Source organism: Dioscorea cayenensis, chromosome 9 (genome assembly GCF_009730915.1).
Source record: "Dioscorea cayenensis subsp. rotundata cultivar TDr96_F1 chromosome 9, TDr96_F1_v2_PseudoChromosome.rev07_lg8_w22 25.fasta, whole genome shotgun sequence".
Taxonomy (NCBI): Eukaryota; Viridiplantae; Streptophyta; class Magnoliopsida; order Dioscoreales; family Dioscoreaceae; genus Dioscorea; species Dioscorea cayenensis.
Window position 1 is genome coordinate 19,354,852 of NC_052479.1, and position 6,683 is coordinate 19,361,534.

Genomic DNA, 6,683 nt, shown 5'->3' on the forward strand with positions numbered 1-6,683 from the left:
GCTTAATTCTTGGAGACTTGGAGTGGTGCAAATTTTGGATTTTCTCTTAATTTTTAACATTTCGGAAGTCCCCAGTCAACAAGGTTGGTGATGATTTAATTTTTATGTTTAGTTATAGTTTTCTAGGTTTGTCTTATTTTAATCATGCAAGTATTAGTTGTATTCTTGAAATATTTATTTTAATTATTAGTTTAGACTTGTGGTTTTTTAAAAGAAATGCATGAAATTATTATTTGTAGTTTTGGTTGACTTTTTTTTATAAATATTTGGACAAAATTATTATTGTAGACATGAATAAAATTATTAGCTGAAATTGTTGATATTTATTTTAATTATTATTTTAGACTTGTGGACATATAAAAAATACATGAAATTAATATTTGTAGTTTTCATAGAGTTTTTTTTTTAAATAATTGGATGAATTTATTTTTAAATATTTGCATGAAATTATTAGTTATATTCTTCATAGTTATTTTTATTATTAGTATGGATATGTGGTTTTTTAAAAAATACATGAAATTATTATTTGTAGTTTTTGTATACTAGGTTTTTTTAATATTTGCATGAAATTATTTTTGTAGAGTTGAATGAATTTTTGCATTTATGATATTTATTTTTATTATTAGTTTAGAGTTGTGGTTTTTTTTGAAAAATGCATTAATGTATTTTATTATGGACTTGTATGATATTATCTTAATTTGTGGGAGTTTTAAAAAGACATGAAATTAATATTTCTAGTTTTTTTGCATGAACTTGTTATTCTTTAATATTTGCATGAAATTATTTTTGTAGATTTAAATGATTTTTGCATTTATGATATTTATTTTTTTATTATTAGTTTAGAGTTGTGGTTTTTAAAAAAATGCATGAATGTTTTTATGGACTTGTATGAAATTATTTTTAACTTATATGAAAAATTTTTCTGAATTTTTCTCGAATTTTTCACAAATTTTTCTTTTTATTTTTTTGAATTTTTTTCTCGAGTTTTTCGTCATTTTTTTGAATTATTTTAATTTTTGAGGTGGGGGCAACTGGCGCCCGGGCCCAACCCTCCGGGTTGGCCCGGCCCGACGGGCCAACTTGGAAGCCGGGCCAGTTCTGGGCCTGGCTCCCTGTGACCCGGACCCGCCGGGTCCGAAGGGCCAACCAGGCCCGGCGGGTTCTGCACCCAGTCGGGCCGGGTCCGGGTTGGTGGGCTGGTGAACCGGACCCGGCGAGTCGGGCCCGCCGGGCCCAGTTAACCGGCCCGTGCCCACCTCTATCCAGCAGGGGGTGCTCTTAGGCCAAGCACGGTCTCAGCATGACCGTACTCTTCCTCCTGATTATTCCATTATGGAGATAGTTTTAGCCCAACAGGGAAAGCATGCTCAAGATGCTCCTAGTATGGTCGTGCATAGACAAAGCACGGGAAGAGCATGACCGTGCTCCTCCCCTGATTTTCCCAAGCAAGCACTTAGCCGAATCACTTAAAAGTCTCAACAATAAAGCACGGTTCAAGCACGACCGTGCTTAGACCATGTCGAACCTGAAATTAGCCTTTTAACTCCAGCTTTCTATGGGTTCAACCTTATCTTTGTTCCGGGATTTTATTCTCCACCGGGAGGACTTTGATGATGGCGAAGATCAAGCTCCACCACACCATCTAAATGGATCAAGGATGAGTTGGAGGCTTAAAGGAAGTGGGGGTTAGTATCAAGGAAGCTCAACTAGGAAGAATATCTTGAGAAGTAGGAAGTCATGTTTTCTTTCTTTAGATCTTTATCTGTTTCTTCTATGTTGTACCTATCCATGAGGGGTTAATTGTCTACGGTGCCCTAGGATGTTGAACTATGATGCTTTATATAATTTTAATACTTGATTTTAATGTTCTATGGAGTTTTATTGGTTTCTTGTGTTTAATTTTGTGTTTGCATAACTTGATGTGTTTGATTTGCAAAGTTGCTAATGTAAAACTTGGTGCGTGGATTACCATAGTTGTAGTTGCCCTGTGTGATTGCAAAACTCGATGTGTATTAAACCACAGTCACCTTAGCAAAACCTGGTGTATTTGAGAACCATAGATGTAACATTGCTCTTAAGCACACATAAGAATGGTAGAATGTACCAGGTAGGCATCAGAAGTAAGTCAGCATACTATAGCTCATAGGAATCATCCCGGAGAATTACTCTCTTGTTGCTGAAACCTCGATCCTAATCTATCTGATAATTCCACCTATTTTTTCCTTTACTTGTTTTATTTTCTTTCTTTAAACCAAATCCAATTCTTACTTAATTAGAGATTAGAAGAAGAACTAGTACTTCGAGTCCAGCCCTTATAGTTTGACAACCCTACCCCTCATGGGTACCACTATATTACCTGTGTGTGACCCATACACTTGCTGAGAGTGCATCTGTGGTCCAGAATCTACTCACTCGTATGATTAGATAGGGAATTATTTGAGGTCAACCTATGATTTTGAATTGTGATTAATGTGTTGAAGATTTTGTTTGCAAATGTCATTGATAACTCATATTTAAACTATTGATTTGTTAGATTCTTGAAAACATTCTTTAATGTTTTATTAGTATGATGATTACTTTTCTTGAGATGCTTTATTACTCTATTATATCTATGTTATCACCACTCACTGCGTAACACCTATTACCCACGACTCTCTCTCTCTTCCCCTCTCTTAAGTTGTAACGCTAGACTTGGTTGTGCTGGACAACCATTAGCGTGACTTGCCTCTCCTCCTATGTCTAGGTTGGTTTATCTTTTGGCATGTAGAATATATGGATCCACTAGAACTTATTTTTATGTTTTGTTATTGCATTTATACTGTTTGTATTTTGAGTGTATTTAAAACAATGACTTGTATTTTGTTAATGATTTCTGTATATTTTAGGTCCCAGTAGAGAAATCCTATTTTATTTTTATTGTTGAATTTGTGTTCTTTTTATCAATGAGTTTGTGATATCAAGTTCATGTTGAGCCTTAGGGTGACTCAAATGTAGGGTGAAGCCTAACCCTCTCCATGTTGTCCTAGTGATTACCACGTGCCCAACTAGGGTCGAGGCATGACACGGTCTCCTTTTTTTGCCATTGCACCAAAGTACTCTACTTCTATCCTTACTGATGTTGAACCTGTCTCACTCAATAATGTTGTCCTTAATAGTGTTCCAATTAACAGCTTAATGTTGGTGTCGTCTTCCACTATCCTTGATAACTTACTCCTTCGCATGCACTGAAAATTGGAAATAAAGTAGAAAGTAGTGTTTGTAAGAGAAGAAAGAGAAAAGAGTGGGAACGAATTAAAAAAATGGTGAATTTAACAAGATTAAAGAAATGTTCCTAGTATCCCTAAGTTCCCCTAATATTGTGTCAAAAACTTGATAGGAACTAGTATCACCTATGGAACGCATGTGCATGTGCCGATCAAGTAATATATTATACTAAAAGTAGGGTTAGAGATCCATGTGGAATCAAGTGAACCTGATGGCCAGCTCCAGTACTTTTTGTGCATGTTCATATCCACTCTATATTTTATAATTGGTACTATAGCACTGCTCTAAATATTCAAAGTCAACCTGATAAATTATTTGAAACACTTTCATCTCAGCAGCATCTTAGACAACCAGTACATTAAAACTATAAAAAAATCAAATAAAATAACAATACATTACCATTATTTTTTTAAAAAAGAGAGTGTTATCGAGCAGTAGAAAATCTAAAGACTATATATTGTCATCTCAAAAAGACAGTACCATAGTGATTATGGTTGTGCTCATTTTAGGAATATGAAGATAATTGATGAAATAATATAATGATCATAATTTTCTAAAAAATTATAAAATAACAAATATTAACCCAAAGCCACAATCAAAACCCCCTTTTATTTATCCAAGTGAACAAAATCAAACTCATGACCTGTAATCTAATACCCTTTCTATTCATCTAGTTGTGATAAAATTAAAAAAATGAAACCACTACAAGAGCCTTCGTTGTCCTTTACTTCAACTTTCTCACATCCCTCCTCTTCAGGCCCTCTGATGATGAAGATGACCACGCCACTATCTCCACCACCAAAGAGGCCTAGGAATGTCTTGATCCTAGCAAACCCTAACCCTAACTACAAGGGAATGGAGATGTTATTTGGGGATGTGGATCCATAGATTTCGGTTATATGATGGATAGTATCATTCCAATGCAAGTGATAAGTACTTGAAAGTGCGCATTTTATGAATCATTTATATTGCAATTAGCATCAGTATTCACATGTTTAGCACCAAACTAGTTTATAATTTCATTCTTTTGTTCACCATGAGCTTTTATTCTTAGGGCTAAAGAAGTTATTATGGAGGCATTTTAAAGAAAAACAGGTTAACTTGCTTAACTAGAGCTTCACCACGGCTGATAATAGCCGTAGTAACATCTCACCACCGCCGCTATCCACTTCTATCACCACTGTTATCAAGTCGTGTCGGGTGGGAATCATGCACAAGAACACAAAAGTCATAACGCCTCCTCAACAGTAGTTGTAAATGGGCATGGTCAATTTATACAACACCAAGATAGATAGTGCTAGGACGTGATTTGTAACCTAAGCAACAAAACTTACTCATGACTAGACCTTCTACAGCGGGCATGGTGGGGTCATGCCAAACTTTTGAGAGAAAGCCACTATTTTTGGAGGCTTGTGCGGTCGGAGACAAGTTTCATCAAGATTTTAGCAGATTCTGGAGAGTTTCTCAAGGAATATTTAACGTGCATCAGTAGTGAAGAGCGCAGAATGAGATTCAGCATTCTTTTGATGATCTTGGGATTTTCTCAACCTCAACCATTGGTGACCTATTGGAGGGAATTAGTTAGAATTCTTTTGCTATTCTTTTCCTTTAGATGATTATTATTAATTGATTTATACTTGTATATCTTTTAGAGATCCCCTATTAAAGGGGAATTGTATGCTTATGTATCTTGACTCTTGGTTATGAATCTTTATTAGAAATTGATAAATCTTTCTAGTTGATTGTGATTCAATGCATGATTATTAATGATTATTTTGTTTATTTGATGATGAAGAGATTTTTCACTATTAGAACACACATGCCTCATTAGATCTATGCATGTGCTAAGAGATTAGGTATTGCTAGATTTCTAGATTAGGGTTTGATTTAACCCTTTTTGAGGGGTTCTTGGTCTTAAGGCGAACATAGGTTGCTTGGATGGAAGAAATTCTATCCTAAGTTCCTAGTTTTTTAGACCTAGTTGCCAAGCGATTTAGACCAGTAGGCCTATGAATTCCCTCGGTCCAACACTAGAATACAAATGTGACAACTCAAGTCATTTCACAAGAAATTGCTAAGGAAATTCTTATACAATCACCCACTTCTTTCAATTGCACTTAACGATACCCAATTGTATTTTATTAATCAAATTGTAGAAGTCAACCTAAGAAATACGGTAGACATTCAAGCTATTGATTAAGAGAAAAGGAAGTAATAAGAGCCTCTATCAGCAAGCCTCATGCTCACCCACAAGGTATTACTTGACAGCCCGTGTCTCGGGGTATATACAGACTTAATCCGTGCATCTATCAGCAAGCGAAGTTCATTGGAGGGGCTCCTAGCAGTGTGTCACTAGTCCTCACGACTGATGGATGTGTTGACTTCCTTTATCCACAATGCACACAAGCTTTAGTATTTAACTTTATGTTTTTAAAATATTTTAACTTTTAGAGAGAGCTGGTGTACATTATGTTTTTTTAATATTTTAACTTTTAGAAGGGTTGTTTTAAATTGACTTTAGGCTTTAGGATTTAGGGTTTATGAAACCATCATTGTATTTATTTATATATCCATATAAAATAATCACAAATTTTCCTCTCCATTATCAAGGCGATTTTCCAAAAACTGAAAATAAAAATTGGATTAGTGGTCCCCTATGACAATTATAAATATTTTAATTGTTTTAGATCCCACAAGCTACAAGGAAGTGGTAAAAGATGAAGTTTTGCAAGCTATGATGAAAGAAATCTCACTATTATAGAGCAGAACAATACATGGAAGCTAGTTGCATTGCTTGAATGAAAGGTTCCAATTGCTCTCAAATGGATATACAAGACCAAATTCAACTCCAATGGCTCCATTTAGAAGCACAAATCTCGTTTTCATTGCAAAGGGGTACACTTAGCTCCATGGTGCCAACTTTGCAGAAACATACTCATTGGTTGTTCATGTGGAAATAGTGAGAGTGCTTTTTGCAATAACAATAAATTGGAGATGGCCCGTCTCCCAGTTTGATGTGAAATCAGCTTTCTTAAACATTGAGTTAAAGGAAGAATTCTTTGTTGATCAAGCTAAGGGGTTCACTGTAGCTAGGAGTGAAGGAATAGTATACAAGTTTTACAAAGCCTTGTAGCGGCTAAAATGAGGCACCAAGGTTTAGTGTAGCAAGATAGACTCCTACTTATCGAAACATAGTTTTGAGAAAAGTCAAAACATGCATACGTTATACAAGAAGAAGATGAAAAAAGGTGATGTTTTACTACTGTGTTTATGCATTGATGGCATGATTTACATGGGTCTTCACAGTAGTTTATTGATGAATTCAGGACTAGCACGAAGAGAGCTTTTGAGATAACTGATCTAGGAATCTTACACTACTTCCACGGTTTATAGATTAAACAATCAATAGAAGGTGTGTT